This window comes from Podarcis tiliguerta, assembly GCF_965153285.1.
Source record: "Podarcis tiliguerta genome assembly, chromosome: 14".
Taxonomy (NCBI): Eukaryota; Metazoa; Chordata; class Lepidosauria; order Squamata; family Lacertidae; genus Podarcis; species Podarcis tiliguerta.
In genome coordinates, this window is record NC_139547.1 from 8,004,762 (window position 1) to 8,023,546 (window position 18,785).

The window sequence follows — 18,785 nt, forward strand, 5'->3', positions numbered from 1 at the left end:
ATGGTCACTAATGTTAAAAACAATATCACATCTCTGTAATCTACTAAAAAGCAAACAAACCTAGCACTGAAAAGATGTCAGCGATGGTGCCAGGTGGACCTCACTGGGGAGAGAATTCCACAAATGGGGAGCCACAATCTGGGAGCTTCTGCATGGAGCCCTTTCCCACCCCAGCATTACAGTAGACTGGCCTTTTGGTGAGCTTTGAGAAATGCTGTGTCTGAATAGCAAGCCACAGATTTCAGTAAAGCAAAGAGCTATCTGTGCAGTAGATGGGGATAAAGGGGCCTATTTTGATTCTGCATAGGTCAACTGGCAAAGAGGGGAACCACAGTCCAGCCAATGGGAGCCTCCGCAGGGAGGAATCCTTGTGAGATCATTTCAGAAAAAGGCCTTCCTTACTCACTCATCAGCAGGAGACAATAGCAGGCTAACAGCTTCTTTGTCTGCATACCAGGCTTCCTGCTTACTTTCTGCAGCTGTTCCTAGGAGACAGATTTTTCAGCAGCCTCCCTGTCCTCTCTTCCCAACCAGAAAAAGAAAATAATAAAAGGCATGAATAGGGTGTTTCAAAATCAGATCATCGCAAAATAATTATTTTATTTTATTTTATTAAATTGTGCAGCACATTCAGTTCTGCTCCCAGAATCACTACAGCAATGCCACAAATATATTCCACCGTGATTGTCTTTCTATTGCAAATCAGGGAAGGGCCAATTTTGACAGATCATGAGTTACAACAGCTCTGCAATGCAGACCCTTGTCATTCTCTCCATATTGCTGGTTCGTGAGCTTGAGAAACAGTGGTTTATTGTCTACTATACATTTTGAGAAGTGGTTTGTACATTTGCTCCTGATAGGTTCAGCCTCCTCTGAAGGGTTCCCAATGTGGGTGTGGCAGGCTTTGTCATCGTTTGGACACCAGCCACCATTTTGAATTAAGATGGCAGACTCAAGCATCACTATGGTGTGACTTTGCCTGATTTTTTGGGCACCATTTTGAATTCCAGCAAAATCACATGCATTTTCTTCAGGGCAAACATGTTTAACCTTTGTTACAGTAAAATCTGGGTGTGAGGCTGCTCTGCCACCCAGCTCGTCGGACTAAGTCCGTGGGTCCCTGCGGAGGAAAATGAGCTCAGACGGAGACAGGAGCAAACTGCAGAAGATCCAAGTTTATTGCACAACAGGTTGAAGGCGAGATTGAACAGCGAGAAAGGGGTGACATGAACTTTTGAAATTTCCCTCCATGTCCCAGAATACAGTACAAAATACATCCCAGTTACATCATGAATACATTAAGAAGAGGTTGGGTTACACAGATTACATCATGAATACATTAAGAAGAGGTTGGGTCACACAGGATTAACATATGGAGGAGGGAGGGGGGAATATGCAGAGCTGGAGATATGCGCAGATAAGCACATCCTGAGCACCGGTGATGAGAAGACAATGGTCCATGTATGCATGGTCTGCCACCTGGCCTTGCCCAGAGGAAAGGCTTGGCAGAGTGATTTGACAGGATTAGGGTCTTGACACCTTGCTTGAGGGATTATGGAGGACAGGGGAGGTGTCATGGAGTCCTAGAGAAATTGAGCAAATTGGCACATTGATTTTCTATGAATTTTATAGATCTTAGTCCCTTTTGACATTGACAATTGGAAATAAATGGATATATTGTAGCGAAGAAGGAGGTGAAGAAGACATGCCCCCCCTTCAGTATCACCTTGTAGCATTGAGTCGATACCATGTATCATACTGTTTCCTCTGACAATCCAATACAGAAAACTGTGGAAACTTCACAAATAATCACCAAAACTCAACGGCTTGACTGATTTCCTTGGTTCCAATGGCTAATGACTCCTCTGGAAAAGGGGAATCCAGGTCTCCCCCCGCCTCCATAATCCCTTAGGCATAAGGTCACATACTCCTTGCCCTTCCATAAAGTGCAACCTTAGCCTCACAATAGGAGGCAGAAAGCACATAACCCAGACAGAAATCTGGGACAGGATGGTGGATTGAATCCTGAAAGCCTTGCACCTAGGGAGCATGTGTAAACACATTTATTGTTCTTTGGGGAAGAGGGTACTTAAAAGGTGTTGGGACCTGGGCTAATTGACAGGGGTGGGTGATGGTCTCATGTTTCTACATGGCAAATACTCCTACTTTGTGACATATTTGTGATTGAACCCTGTTGCAACAAATAAAGATCAGGTCTACTGACCGCTGTTTTGCTTCTTTGACTTGGCTGGAGACACCTTCTTTTGCTGACCGGAGACACCCGCAGTGGTGGCACCCCGACAAGCTGGGCAGCGGAGGAAATTCGCACCCCAGGATTTTTCCTTATCAGGGCATATACGCTCATTTTCCTTTCAGAAGGAATGCACTCATACCATAAATTACAAACCGTCGAATCATGAAATAGACAATCGAATCAATTGCGAACTATCAAAGAGGAAGCGCAAATCAATAAATGCACATTAAACAAGAAACAGCCAATGGCAGACGAATGTACACAGCTATTGGGCTGGGAGTTCCATGTGGAAGACAAAACTCCATGTGGTTGAGGGAATGTTCTTTCATATGTGGTGGACTTGTAAAAGGGTAAAGGAGTATTGGGAAATGATCCATAATGAATTGAAAAAAATGTTTAAAAGTACTTTCCCTGAAAAACCAGAGTCCTTTCTGTTGGGGATAATTCTGACTGAAATCCGAAGGTGTCAAAAAAGGTTATCTATGTACGCCACTACTGTGTCCCATGTTTTGTTAGCTCAAAATGGAAAACAAGCCAGGTCCGAGCCAAAGAAGAATGGCAACTTAAGTTGACAGAATATGCGCAGCTTGCAGACTTAAGATACAGAATAAGAGAACAAGGAGAACATATGATTAGAGAAGATTGGAAAATGTTTACTGAATATATGGGAATTAACTGTGTGCAGCTGAAAACGCTGGCAGCATTAAGATAAATTCAACAGTGTAAATAAGTTTTGATGGATGTAAATAATGGAACGGTAGAGTTTCTGTAAAATATGCAGGGATTTATGATATGTAAAATGAACCATGGAAAGAGAAGAAGGGAAGTCATGGATATTTTAAGAATGTAAAAATGAGTACAGTATCTTAAATTGTAAAACAGAAAACTTAATAAAAATTATATACAAAAAAGAAGACGACATCATTCCAGTTGTCCTATCACGGGGCACCACCAGGGCCAGATTTAGGTTTGATGAGGCCCTGAGCTGAAGGTAATGGGGCCCTTTATATGTCCAGCTGTCCTTTGTCAACAACAAATTGTCACTGTTTTTTTGTGTTGAATATATGCTATATGGTAATTTACGGACCTAATAGGTATCTAAAGCCATTTGCACATGCAGAATGTTGGCACTCTATATATTGAAATGAGCAAACCAGGGATATTTTAGGGAGCAGGCGGGGCCCATGACTGACATCATAGGAGCCTACAACACAAAACACCGTTGCTGTATGTAGGTTTTATTTTATTTTATTTTAATCTTACATTTTGGAAATGCACATCCAGTTTTTTCTCCCTTTAAATTTTTTTGGGGGGTTTGCCAAGAGAGTGGGGCCCTAAGCTATAGCTTGTTTAGCTTACACGTAAATCTGGCACTGGACACTCCGTGGCATCTTCCAGCCTTGCAGCCGGTTGGACTAGATGACCCCCCGGAACCCCTTCCCATAATCGGATTCCCCGATTCCATTCGCACGGCGGCAGCCACATGGCGCTCCGGCCCCGAATCAACCCGGAAGCCAGGGGGGCTCGCGCTCCTCTCCCCGCCTCTCCCTGCCCAGGCTCGCTCCCGCGGCCTCCTCCTCCTCCTCCTTCCCCCGGCCGGGAGCCGCGCACCGACCTCTGCCCGCCGGAGGGAGCTGGGGGCGACGGGTGCTGGGGCGGGCCGGGTAGGAAGACGGTCCCGGGCCGGCGGCGAGACCCGCCCTGCGCCTAGGGCGCAGCAGAACCCAGGGCGAGCCGGAGAAACGGCGCGCCTTTGTCCGAAAGCGGAGTCGCTCCCGGGAAGGACGGACTCTGGCCGAGTAAGTGCCTGCTTGGCTGTTGGGCTGAATGGGGGGAGAGAGAGGGAGCGACACCCAGGCGAAAAGAGGCAGACAATCCGCCTTTTCTTTCCTTCTTTCGGCCCCTCTTCCCTTCCTCCAAAAGCGTTGCCAAAAGGATCTTGGATTCCTGCAAAACCTTTCGTTTTTTCTGGGCGTCCTCACTTGGACGCGCGCGCGCTCTTGCACTGAGTTGCCTTTTTAAAATGCTTTTAAAGATTTTCTATCTTTCTTTCTCTCTCTCTCTCTCCAGTGTGACCCACAGGGGTGCCAACTCGAATAAAATATTGGGGAGGGGGAGAGAAGAGAAGCCGTGCCCCACATATTGTAATCGATTACAAGGCGCACACTCCCATTGGAATGGCAGTGTCCATTAACTTGGGGGAGACCCCCCTCAAATATTTTATTGGGGGGGGGGGCAAAGGAACATTGGCCGCTAGGAATTGGCTCAGAGAGAGAGAGGGGGGGGGGTCTACAATGCTACCCATACCCAGAGCATACTCATTGAAGTGAAGGAACTTGGCAAAGTTAGGTTCCTTGATTTCAATAGTTCTACTTTAGGCAGGTCTTAGATGGGATGCCAGCCAGATTATGTTATATATGCCATTTGCCAGCTGCTTAGGATACCTCTTTAAAAAAGGAGAACTCTGTCATCTGTCAATGTCCTTAAATATTTTGCTTCTTCTGTGTTGATAAGGACTGTTCCGCCTCATCTTTTTTGTATCTTCTGGCCAACAGTTGAGATTGGCCAATACATAGTGGTTTGTTTGTAGTGCTTTATGTGATTGGTTGTATTGTTTATAAACCAATAAAGATTGAATTGGAAGGGGGGGGGGAGAGAGAATGGCCAATACAGAGGGCACTCCTATGCCTTCTTAAATTAACTCTGTAGGATACAGTTGGGTCTACTTCTGAGTAAAGTAGCTGTATTGTCCAGCCACCCTTCCCTTGTAGGTGAGTGGTGCTTTAGATCAAGAAAGATCTATCTCTTTGCCAGCATTGCTGCTCTGATCAATTATTTTTTAACAAACTAAAATGGACCTGTGGCACACAGGGATTGACTGAAAAGAAATGGTGGCAGTGCTGGTCGAAATATGGATTTGTGGTTTTGTGTTTGAACTATGAGTCCTTCCGGACGAGGTTTGCTGACTGATGGGGAAGTTAGATGACATTCTATCATGCAATAGTAATCTCATGCTTCCCAGAGCATCCCCCCATCTCGTCACTTCCCTTATCACAGAAGGTCTGAATATATATATATATATATATATATATGGAAGAAGGTTTGTTGTGCAAAAGCTCCAATTGTGCAACCTGAACATTTTTCTTTTTGGTGGGGTGGGGACTCTGCAATCATGTAGTCCAAGTGTTTCCTAAATTGTGGTACGGATTGTTGAACTGTTTCTTTAAATCTAAAGGTTCATCATTGTTTCACCCAATGTGTATACCTTTAAGGGGCCGGAGCAAGGGCCAGAGTAAACTAATGAGATCCAGCCTTGCAGCTGTGAGGCATAGCAGGTGCTGCTGAGTTGCATTGATTAAGCTGTGTTGGGAATTGGCCACAGTATATAAGGAGCAGCACCTAGCTCTGCCATTTTACCCTGGGGGATGGGTTGGTGGTTGGGTCATGTTTGTTTGTAGATGTATTTAGTGTTTAAGGAGTTTTTGTTTTTCTTATTAAAACCTTGTTTAAGTTATTTTTGAGTCCCTTCTTTTTAATGCAAGCTCTCCCCAGCAAGCTCTCTGCGCTACTATACTGCGAAAAGCCAACATCTTTGGTTATGGGCCCAGCTGCTGAGTGGATGACTGCATATTTTTGGACTCTGAGAAAGGTTTGAAAACTCCTTCTCCTGTTAGCGTAGTTTTTGTGGGTCTGGAAGAGTTTCAGAATGGTTGACCGGGTTCCTGAAGCGGAGAAGGCTCTAGTCTTCCCACAGCTAACAGATGAGAACTATAGTTTATGGTCTTTTCGGGTGGAGGCGCTTTTGACCTCTAGAGATGTATGGACCTATGTAACTAAAGACCCTCCTGACCCTGTAACTGATGCTTGGTCGAAAGGAGATGCAAAAGCCAGGGCGATAATTAATTTGGCAGTCAGCGACCAGCAAGTAGTTTATATAAGGAATAAGAAAACTGCCAAAGAAATGTGGGACAGTCTTGCAGCAGTGCATGTTAGAAAAGAGTCAGCATCTGCATTGACGTATTTCAAGCAGTTGTACCAGACGAAGTTGCAGCCCGGTGGTGATTTGGCAGCACACTTGAGACGTCTGGAGGCAATACGCTGCGAATTAATTCGAAGGGACATGGAGATACCTGATATTCAGTATGTTTTTATCATCCTTTGTTCCCTTAATGAGGACTTTGATGGTATAGCTAGCCAGATATCTGCCGTTCCACCAGCACAATTAACTGTGGAAGGGGTAACGGCAAGATTAATGGGCGAGCTGGACAGAAGGGAGGCTTGTGCCATAAGCACTCCTATTTCCAGAAGTAATGAGGGATGCCACATGCAAGCTGGTGGTGATACGACTGCGTTTAAAGCTGCAAAGCGTTGTTGGTTCTGCAATAAGCAGGGACATTTTGCAAAGGACTGCAGATTCAAAAGAAAGCAAGGTACTCCCAAGTCTGTTTCTGTTCATCGGTCACGGTCGTCAGCCCAGCAGCCGACATCGTACCGTAAAGACAGAAACGAGCCGCGAGCTTTTCATGCTCGGACAACAGGTCGTAAAATTAAAGGTGCCAAGTGGAATTATTTTATTGTTGACTCAGGTGCATCTCAGCATTTCTGCAACGATCGAAGCTTGTTTATTTCTTTCGAAGAGGAAATTGGTAATGTACATTTAGCCAATTCACAAGTCTTGCAGTCGCTTGGCAGGGGTACTGTTAAACTTGACTCTTTAAACATTACGATAGCTAACTGCATTTACTGCCCATCAGTGGACAATTTATTATCAGTAAGGTGTTTTGCTCGTCAAGGCATAACTGTGCGTTTCTTAAATTCAATGTGTGAGTTTTTTGAGGGGAACAAACGTCTATTGTATGCCCGGGAATCTGATGGTTTATATAGACTGTATTTTCGCACCTACTCCCAATCACCTATAAATTGCAGAGCAGCACAGTCAAGCCAGGGGTTGAGGAATGTAAGGCCACATTCCGGGTGTGTCCATGAGGCGCACAGAATTCTAGGACACCTGAATTTTGCTGATGTAATTAAGACAAAGAATATTGTTAATGGCCTCAACTTAAAACCATGTAAATTCTTTATGCAATGTCTATCCTGTTGCAAAAATAAGATCAAGGTTGCACGCAAGGGTAGGTGCTCAGATAGGAAAGTAACTGAGCCATTTGAGCGTGTACATTGTGATTTAGTTGGGCCACTCCCACCATCATTAGGAGGTTCTAAGTACTGGCTTACTCTAATAGACCAGTATAGTAGATATTGTTGGACTTATGCAATAGCTGAGAAATCCCAAGCATTTGAGAAGTACAAAGTTTTTTGCAACTGGGTAAAAACGCACTTTAACAAACCAATTAAGAACCTGTTTTCTGACCGGGGTGGGGAATTTGTTTCTGAGGATTTTGAGAAATTCCTGGAAGCGCAGGGGACTACTCATGAGTTATCTTGCCCCCGAAGTCCCTGGCAAAATGGGCTTGTTGAAGTTGTGCAGCGTGACCTGCAGGCAGGGGTTAAAACGTATCTGCATGATGCTAATCTGCCCAAAGATTTTTGGGCTGAAGCGCTCAATGCGTTTTGCTTTGTTAAAAATCGCAGTTATCATTCTGGTTTAGATGTCACCCCCTATGAGAAGTTGTTTAAAAAACGCCCTAATCTGAAATACCTACGCATTTGGGGTTCAGATGTAATTATGCATTATCCCGCTAAGCAGAAATTGGGTGAGCGTAGTGTTCAGGGAAAATTAATGGGCTACCAGCAGGGGGCGTACAGAATTTACATACCAGCAACTGGCAAATTTCATATTACCAGAAGCATGATACAAACTGTAAATTGGGATGGAGTTGCTGTTTTCCAAGATGCTGATGGCATAGATAATACTGAGGAAGAAGAGGAAGAGGAAGCAGGAGCAGCAGCAGCAGGAAATGGTGCTTCTGAGTTAATGGGAGAAGACAAAAAGCCTGTTGAATCTGATAATTTGTTTGATGATTTAAAGTTACAGGCACCCGAGGGGAGGTTAGATTCTCTTGAGTTTTCTGACCGTGAGCTTAACCTACAGGCATCTCTTCAGTCTGACAATGATGGTTTACAACCTGAAACTAGTAGTTCACTTAGTCCTGTTAAGTCTGAGGAGTCTGACTCTCCTTCCGGACTGAGACGTTCAGATAGAAAGAGGCAGAAGCCACAACGATTTGCAGATGAACATTTTAATACTGTGTATGCCAATAAGGCGGTTTTTGAGCCAAAAAGCTACAATGATGTTCAGAATTTACCTAAGCACCAAGCTGTAAATTGGTATAAAGCTATGAACTCTGAGATAGCTTCTTTAAAAGAGCATAACACTTGGTCTCTTGTACCACAAACCCCAGATATGAGACTTATAGATTCAAAATGGGTTTATAGAGCTAAAATGAATGACAAAAATGAAGTTGTAAGGTACAAGGCAAGATTAGTCGCTAGAGCTTTTCAGCAAATTCCAGGTGAAGATTACGATTTGTGTTAAAATAATTGCAGGGGAGTGTCTGGTATGGTGTTTTGTTATAATGGTTGTCCTTTTGAATGGAAGTCCCAGACACAAACCATTATTTGTCTCTCCACAACAGAGAGTGAATTATGTGCATGCGTACAGGCCACTCATGATATAGAATGGTATATGCAAGTATTTGCTGACCTACAGATGCAAGTAACACTACCAGTAAAAGTTTACCTTGATTCCCAGAGTGGACTCGCTATCCTATGTTCAGAAACCAATACGCAGCGCACTAGAGTCTTAAGATTACGTTTGCAGTTTGTAAAGAAACTAATTACTGATGAAACGGTTGCATTTGAATATATTCCAGGTAACAATCAAATTGCAGACATCTTTACTAAAGCACTTCCAAAGGTTACACATGAAAAACATGTACAAAGTATGCTGTATGTTTTTGTTCCACAATGATGAACCGCAGGGGAAATGTTGAACTGTTTCTTTAAATCTAAAGGTTCATCATTGTTTCACCCAATGTGTATACCTTTAAGGGGCCGGAGCAAGGGCCAGAGTAAACTAATGAGATCCAGCCTTGCAGCTGTGAGGCATAGCAGGTGCTGCTGAGTTGCATTGATTAAGCTGTGTTGGGAATTGGCCACAGTATATAAGGAGCAGCACCTAGCTCTGCCATTTTACCCTGGGGGATGGGTTGGTGGTTGGGTCATGTTTGTTTGTAGATGTATTTAGTGTTTAAGGAGTTTTTGTTTTTCTTATTAAAACCTTGTTTAAGTTATTTTTGAGTCCCTTCTTTTTAATGCAAGCTCTCCCCAGCAAGCTCTCTGCGCTACTATACTGCGAAAAGCCAACACGGATGCCCCCAAGCGTATGCAAAAGAGTTTTAAATGGTACAGGGTATTTGCCCCGAAGGGACGCGGGTGGCGCTGTGGGTAAAAGCCTCAGTGCCTAGGGCTTGCCGATCGAAAGGTCGGCGGTTCGAATCCCCGCGGCGGGGTGCGCTCCCGTTGTTCGGTCCCAGTGCCTGCCAACCTAGCAGTTCGAAAGCACTCCCGGGTGCAAGTAGATAAATAGGGACCGCTTACTAGTGGGAAGGTAAACGGCGTTTCCGTGTGCTGCGCTGGCTCGCCAGAGCAGTGATGTCACGCTGGCCACGTGACCCGGAAGTGTCTCCGGACAGCGCTGGCCCCCGGCCTCTTGAGTGAGATGGGCGCACAACCCTAGAGTCTGTCAAGACTGGCCCGTATGGGCAGGGGTACCTTTACCTTTGCCTTTATTTGCCCTAGTCTAGATAAAATAATGTCATTAAAACTACCCCCAAATTAACTTTGCTTGAGAAGGCGTATGCAGGTAAGACTAAACCTTCAAAAGACGTATGTAACTACCTCAAGTTTGGGAAAGATTGCTGTCGCTCTTTGGACTTTTGAAACAGGCGTCATTTGTTTCTGCATGGCAGGGATGTCCAACTGGTCGATCGTGATCTACTGGTCGATCATGGGGTGTCCCTGGTTGATCCCGGTCAATCGCTCCACAACTTTGATGAAGCTTCCCCCCTGAAAAGCTCAACAACTCTTGTCAATCCAATAGGTAGATCACTGCCAGTTTTTTTAAATAGTGGGAGTAGATTGCAGTCTCTTGAAAGTTGGACGTGCCTGCTGTATGGCATTTGCCAAGTTCTTCCCCATCCCCAGTTTGAGGATCTGAAACAAGTATGTCGTCACTTCTTGGGGATGACTAAACAACTGCTCATCAGTCGTTCCCAAGCTTTTATTTTTCCAGTTGCCGCTTGAAAATTGCTTAACAGTTTTTTAGCCTGTTGTAGCAATTGTAATGTGCTAGATGGTGTGGGATTTTAAAAATTGTTTGCTTCTTTTATTTTGAATTCCAGAGAATTTGGATCACAGTACAACAAAAATACAGTATAGGAAACAAAAGAAGCAGTAAGAATACAATTAAAAATCAGCAAGACTATTCAATCACAAATCCACAGAAATGCTATGGACCACATGAAGGAAGCTCACAGGCCACTGGTGGTTCATGGACCACAGTTTGGAAACCGCCGCTTTAAAACCTTTTTGACTTTAATCCCAACAGCCACACACGCCCCTAAACTGTGCACACATATTTTTGCAACCCCAACAAAGCATGCAAATTAAAGCTGCAGCCCTACACATAATTGTGTCTCATTAATTTCTGCTGATTTCAAGGTATTTATTTTTGCGTATATAGAGCATTTTCACCCCACCCTTCAGCTGAAAAGGCTCCCAGAGTGGCTTGCAGAAGATCAGTAACATACAAGTTTTTTTGCCCATAGGTTAGCGGTCTAAGAGATGCAACACAAAAGAAAAAGGGGATGGGGAGGGAAGAGGAAGATGAACAAACTCCAGTGGCAATTATTATGTGGCAGTTCTTATAAAAAGCCAGCTTGGGTGGAACAGTTCAGGAAGAAGAGAAGCCCCAATGGAATTGGCCCCCTAGCCTACTTGGTTGAGTGAGCTTCTCATTTTTTCTTCTTGCTACGGCCATGCAGAATGGCAGCTACCATTGTAGGTGTATGGAAGGACTTTGAGCTCAGTGTTTAAGCACCCACTTCACTTGCAGTCCTAGGTTAAATCCATTTCCTCAACTCCAAGAAGATAGTGCAGGTGTTGTGAACGACTTGCTTTGGCCAAAACATGGAAAAGATGTTGCTAACCAATACAGGGCATGGCATATATAGGATAACAAATTAGGATTAAATGCTAGTTTGGAGACCCTACAATTTTAAAAGGCCAAGGGTGTGACCACCTGCGCAATGGGTGGATGAACTATAATAAGAATAAGAATAAGAATAAGAATTAAAAAAAAATTATACCCTGCCCACCTGGCTGGGTTTCCCCAGCCACTCTGGGCGGCTCCCAACAGAATTAAAAGCACAATAAAACACCAGACATTAAAATCTTCGCTAAGCAGGGTTACCTTAGGATGTCTTCTAAAAGTCAGATAGTTGTTTATTTCCTTGACATCTAATGGGATGTCCCACAGGGTGGGCCCCACTTGTTTGCATCAAGCAAACGACAGAGAATGCCGGAGAGAATTTGAAGAGACGTCTATCCAAAGATGGACGTGAAACGCTGTCGAAGAGGAATAAATATGCTTCCCACATCTGAAACAGAGTCAGCGTTGCATAGTGGCTAGCTCAGTCTTCCCCATTCTGGTACCTCCCAAGTATTGTTGGACTTCCATCAGACCCAGCCAACAAGATCACTGGTTGAGGATGACGGGATTTGCAGTTGGAAACATCTGAAGGTACCTGAAGGGGGAACCCTGGGCTAGCAAGTGTATTGATGAGTGTGGTGTTGACAATGCTGTAGACGACAGACCTGAAGAACTGGGTACCACTTTGGAAGATGTTTCAGATGCTGCTCAATGGATTTAAGAGCTCTGTTGCTGGCTAATGCAATAGGCTGTACTGTTGGGAACCACAAGAGCTGGTTTGTGACCCCCCCAGTCCAGCCTACAGAGGAGAGCAACCAGCTCTTCACTTGGTTACAGTGATGAACACCCTTCCCCCCATTCAATTACTGATAGAAGCATCATATTTCGTTAGTATTTTGGAGAATCGGGCCTCGAGAGTGTAGTGCTGCCTGGAAGATGTAGATGGTTGCAAGAGTGCTGGGAAGTTTTAATTGTGGCCCTGGGCTTTCAGCCAGAGTCGTGGTGTTCCAGGATGACTGATGCTCAGGGCAAGTCAACATTAAATTGTGGGTGCTCTAGAAACAGTCTCCTCTCCCGCTTTAATAAAATGCCTTATACGAAGTCAGACCTCTGGCCCATCTACTCCACACCAGGCCTTAAGAACATTAGGCCAAATTCACCCCCCCCCAATCTTCTCTATCTGGACCTCTGATTAGGGCTTCACCCCTTCTTCCTAGGATAAACATTTCACCCTGAGAAATTTTGCACCCAAAGAGGTTCTCTGTGTGCGGATGGCCTGGCTGGAATGTATCCATGAACTCTGATAATCGGGGTGGATTTGATTTAAATCACGATTTAAATCACTAGTGACTCAGACTTGATTTAAATCATTTTCTCTTTTTACAGAAAGACCATTCTGCTGGTACAATCTTAATATTTACAACCAGATGAAGGTTTCATTTTTGGAATAATAAATTTTCAGAGTAGTTCTTATATCAAAAACTACTGATTTGGTTATACTATTAGAAATACATAGATAATTATGAAACTATTGTGAGGTTTAATAAGTTAACTGTTTATATTTGGACAACTTTTCTGCTATACTTTATTGGAAAGAGAAAAATAATCGTTTCCTGAATAACAGTTTCCTTAAAATCCAACTTAGACTGAGTTTCAGCACACATGAAAAACTTATTTCCTGATGAACAGCCTTTGGACTATAATGTAACTTAAATAGGAAACTTATCTTTAGAAAGATTTTTTCCTTCAAAAGCATTTTATTTTGAAAATCTGATTTAAATTTTTAAAAATCTGATTTTTTTAAATAAAAAAAAATCATTGATTTTTATCCAGCCTGCCAATAATAGAATAATAGAACTATGACGTTGGAAGGGACCACCTAAGGTCATCTGTTCAAACCCCCTGCAATGCAGGAATCTCAGCTAAAGCATCCATGACAGATGCCTCTTTGCTTGTTTGGATGAAGGCCAGAGGTTTATGTAAAACTGTACAGAGGTTTAATCTGTTGCTCCATGCACTTTCGCCTTTGGCCATGCCCGCCGCTGAACCCTGGAAATTTACTCAGAAGGCAACACAGCCCCCATTCTACAAATGTATTCCCACCAGTGGCTGTATAGAGTTTCAGGCTCTATAGAGTTTTCCCCATCTGTGGCTGGAGATGTGAGGCATTGACCCTGAAACCTTTTATAATAATAATAATTTGTTAATTATTCCCCGCCCATCAGGCTGGGCTTCCCCAGCCACTCTGGGTGGCTTCCAACAAAATATGAAAATACCGTAATACATCAAACATTAAAAGCTTTCCTAAACAGGGCTGCCTTCAGATGTCTTCTAAAAGTCTGGTAGTTGTTGTTCTCTTTGACATCTGGTGGGAGGGCGTTCCACAGGGTGGGTGCCACTACTGAGAAGGCCCTCTGCCTGGTTCCCTGTAGCTTTGCTTCTCGCAGCGAGGGAACTGCCAGAAGGCCCTCGGAGCTGGACCTCAGTGTCCGGGTAGAATGATGGGGGTGGAGATGCTCCTTCAGGTATACTGGACCGAGGCTGTTTAGGACTTTAAAGGTCAGCACCAACACTTTGAATTGTGCTCAGAAACGTACTGGGAGCCAATGCAGGTCTTTCAAGACCGGTGTTATGTGGTCTCGGCGGCCGCTCCCAGTCACCAGTCTAGCTGCAGCATTCTGGATTCTGCCCATCTTCTGCTACTCCCAAGAAGATCTGTGTCTGCAACAGGATTTTCCTTTGATTTGAGTAGTGCTGCTGCAGCTTCCTGCCTTGTTTCTTTCTCGAGTCCATCTCCTTGTCGGCTGAAAGAAACAGAACTTCCGCCACGTGCATGAAGGGAAGGAGTGAAGGAAGTTTGAAGGCACTTCCTCAGCTGAGTGGAACACAGCTGGGTGGGCAATGACAAAAATATAGCTGGCTTGGTAGGGAGTTCTCGCTCTTTTTGAGAAGGGACACCTGGGAGGATAGCTTCAAAGAGATCACTTGTTCTTTAGAGGTGGGGAACTTGTGGCTCTCCAGATGTTGTTGAGCTACTGTTCCCATCATCTCAGACCATTGGCCCTGCTGCCTGGGTCAGATGGGAACTGGAGTACAGCCAATCTCAATTTAGGGCCCTATTCAATTCAGCAAAGCCCAGTAACAAACTCACAAGAATGGATGCTTTTGAATTATGGTGCTGGAGGAGACTCTTGAGAGTCCCATGGACTGCAAGAAGATCAAACCTATCCATTCTTAAGGAAATCAGCCCTGAGTGCTCACTGGAAGGACAGATCCTGAAGCTGAGGCTCCAATACTTTGGCCACCTCATGCGAAGAGAAGACTCCCTAGAAAAGACCTTGTTGTTGGGAAAGATGGAGGGCACAAGGAGAAGGGGACGACAGAGGACGAGATGGTTGGACAGTGTTCTCGAAGCTACCAGCATGAGTCTGACCAAACTGCGGGAGGCAGTGGAAGACAGGAGTGCCTGGCGTTCTCTGGTCCATGGGGTCATGAAGAGTTGGACACGACTAAATGACTAAACAAGTAACAAACTCACAACCAGCGTAGGTATCATTCGGGTCCTTGGGCTAATGCCCCTGAAAAGCCCAGCAATTGCCTTCTCCTTCAGCTTGTTCTGTGCCCTGTCATTTTCTCACATTTTCAAGGCAAAATCGATTTGTGACTTTTCCAATAGGTTGCATCCCTATTTGTTTCCCTGGAGGATCTGAAGCACACACGCACAAATTCGATCTCTCCTTGCGGCTTTCAGTAGAAGCCTCCAGCAATAACTTCTTCCGCCTTTAAAAAAACCAAAAAACTGAAGACCAGTTCTTGGAGTTAGGTAATATGCTGTCTTATAATTTTATATAGCTGAATTTAATTCCTCACACCCCTCTGCTTTATGACCAGTTCTAGGAGAGCTTGGGACACGGGTTGAGTTGTGGGTTAAATCACAGAGCCTAGGGCTTGCCGATCAGAAGGTCGGCGGTTCGAATCCCCACGACGGGGTGAGCTCCCGTTGCTTGGGCCCTGCTCCTCCCAACCTAGCAGTTTGAAAGCACGTCAAAGTGCAAGTAGATAAATAGGTACCGCTCCAGCGGGAAGGTAAACGGCGTTTCCGTGCGCTGCTCTGGTTCACCAGAAGCAGCTTAGTCATGCTGGCCACATGACCTGGAAGCTGTACACCGGCTCCCTCAGCCAATAAAGCGAGATGAGCACCGCAACCCCAGAGTCATCTGCGACTGGACCTAATGGTCAGGGGTCCCTTTACCTTTACCTTTTTAGGAGAGCTTGCTGCCCTTTCCTTAGCCTTCTGGTTGTGTTGTCGGTAGAGTTACATGTCTAGTGTGTTGAGGGCATGGCGATGACTTCATCCAGCAACCCTCAAGCATTTCAGACTTGACAATTACAGTGGTGTGTTGGCGCGGAAAGGCAAAACCAGGAGAACTCTTGGAGGAAGAGGCTGCATCATCACATGGCTTAAAATACAAACACAGACAAGCTTTTATAAATAGATAGTTCCAGGGTTTATATAAAAATAAATACACACGCCACAATGAGAATGATAATTAGAGTGCCAGGAATTTGTGGGGAAAGGGCAGTGGCTAGAATTAGGCAAGTCTTTGATAGCTGTCTGTGTTTTGTAGAATGTCTAAGGCGTGGCTAGGCAAACTAAGGCCCGGGGGCCGGATCCAGCCTAATCGCCTTCTCAATCTGGCCCGCAGACAGTCCATGAATCAGCATGTTTTTACATAAGTAGAATGTGTGCTTTTATTTAAAATGCATCTTGGTCTGAAAGCAACATTGACCACCTTTCTTAGGTTTTAACATAATACCACCTACATTTCTTTAGGGGAAGATACCAGAATATACCTTGTAATTTAAAATTGCATACCTCTGGGTCTGATGCATTACTTCTTCTTTTTTATGTCCTGTTAATGTGCCTGTTTGCATAGCCCTGATTACTGGTTTGTATTAGCAAGTAAATTAATGATTTATTGGTTGAATGACAACAAGTATGCTAATTGAGACAACAGCTTCCACAATTTCTGGCATAGATGTTTAATGAAAGCCATACTCTTGATTTGCCATCTGGATCAACCCAGAGAATAAACTTGGGATTTTCTGTATTGGAAATACATCTAAAAAAGAAAAAAAAAATGTTTTAAGGTTTCTGTTACTGTATGTATTCTGTTTCTGATTTTTATTCTGTTTGGCTCAAGGCTAAAGCAGCTAAAGTTGATTGACATTCTATGCCCTTTTAAAATGTGGGGCTTTTTGGGGAGGGGTTGTTGTTTTTATATGCATTATATATTTTGTGGTTTTATATTTTGATTTTGTTCTGTGAACCACCATGGGAGTGCCCTGAGACATTACAGAAGAAAAGAAACTCTCATCCTGTATGATGGTAGCATTTGTGTGGCTGCTGGCCCATGAACTGGTCTGTGGTTTAGTCACAGAATCACAGAATTGTAGAGTTGGAATGACCCCAAGAGGAATCCCAACTAAAGAGTCCCTGACAGATGGCCGTACAATCTCAGTTTATAAACCCCAAGGAAGGAGAGTCCACAACCTCCCAAGGGAGACCGTTCCACTGTCAAACAGCTCTTACTGTCAGAAAGTTGTTCCTGGTGTTTAGTTAGAATCTCCTTTTTGTAATTTGAGCCCATAGATTCAGGTCCTAGTCTCCAGAGCAGGATAAAACAAGCCTGTTTTTCCACATGGCAGCCTTTTAGATATTTGGCTATCAGATCTCCTCTTAGTATTCTTTTTTCCAGGGTAAACATACCCAACTTCCTCAACCAATTTCTCATAAGGCTTGGTTTCCAGACCCTTGATAATCCTGGCCATCCTCCAAATGTAAATGTTCCGGCTTGTCAATAACCTTCTTGGATTTGTGGCACCCAGAACTGGACACAGGACTCCAGGTGTGGTCTGACCAAGATGGGATAGATAGGTACTATGTAATTCCCTTGATCTGGATACTAGACTTCTGTTGATTAGACCCCTAGAACCTTTTCACATGCACTACTGTCAAGCCAAGGGACACGGATGGCCCTGTGGGTTAAACCACAGAGCCTAGGACTTGCCGATCAGAAGGTCGGCGGTTCGAATCCCCGCAACAGGGTGAGCTCCTGTTGCTCGGTCCCTGCTCCTGCCAACCTAGCAGTTCGAAGGCACGTCAAAGTGCAAGTAGATAAATAGGTACCACTCCGGCGGGAAGGTATACGGCGTTTCCGTGCGCTGCTCTGGTTCGCCAGAAGCAGCTTAGTCATGCTGGCCACATGACCTGGAAGCTGTACGCCGGCTCCCTCGGCCAATAAAGCGAGATGAGCGCCACAACCCCAGAGTCGGCCACGACTGGACCTAATGGTCAGGGGTCCTTTTACCTTTACCTTACTGTCAAGCCAGGATTTCCTCATCCTATATTTGTGCATCTGATTTTTCCTTTGTAAGTATAACCTTTGTCCCGACTGAAATTCATTTTGTTAGTTCTCCATTCTGTTAAGGTGGTCTTGAATCCTCTCCCAGTTTGGTGCCACCCACAAATTTGATTAGCGTTTTACAAAAAAGCATTACAACGTTTGGGCAAATTGCAAGCTTTAAATTAAATAAAAATAAGACCAAGCTGTTAGTTAAAAATTTACCAAAACCAGACAAAACAGAACTATATCAGACCATAGAAATAGAGATTCATAAGAAAGTTAAATATCTAGGAATTTGGCTTACAACCAAGGATATTAATATTTTCAAAGACAATTATGAAAAGATTTGGAACGAAATAAAAAGGAATCTAGAGATATGGGGTAGAATGAATTTATAATTATTAGGAAGAATTGCAGCAATTAAGATGAACGCATTGCCAAAAATGTTGTTCTGGTTTCAGTCAATACAAAAAAGCATTGCACTGTAAACATCCGTAGAACTAGTGTGATATTGTTGTTGTTTAGTCGTTTAGTCGTGTCCGACTCTTCGTGACCCCCTGAACCAGAGCAGGCCAGGCACTCCTGTCTTCCACTGCCTCCCGTGGTTTGGTCAAACTCATGCTGGTAGGTTCGAGAACACTGTCCAACCATCTCGTCCTCTGCCGTCCCCTTCTCCTTGTGCCTTCCATCTTTCCCAACATCAGGGTCTTTTCCAGGGAGTCTTCTCTTCTCGTAAGATGGCCAAAGTATTGGAGCCTCAGCTTCAGGATCTGGCCTTCCAGTGAGCACTCAGGGCTGATTTCCTTAAGAAGGGATAGGTTTGATCTTCTTGCAGTCCATGGGACTCTCAAGAGTCTCCTCCAGCACCATAATTCAAAAGCATCAATTCTTCGGCCATCAGCCTTCTTTATGGTCCAGCTCTCACTTCCATACATCACTACTGGGAAAACCATAG

At 44.3% G+C, this 18,785-nt stretch overlaps 1 protein-coding gene across 2 annotated transcripts in view; it reads left to right on the forward strand.

Moving 5' to 3' along the window:
* The first annotated feature begins 3,721 nt into the window (after positions 1 to 3,721).
* Positions 3,722 to 18,785, forward strand: part of CD276 (CD276 molecule) — a 48,574-nt gene continuing 33,510 nt past the window's right edge. Inside the window, exon 1 of one of the 2 annotated variants that reach the window (XM_083413193.1) lies at positions 3,722 to 4,053. The gene's annotated coding sequence lies outside the window, so the exon portion shown is untranslated. The remainder of the gene's footprint in view (positions 4,054 to 18,785) is intronic. The other variant, XM_083413194.1, reaches the window with a different exon arrangement.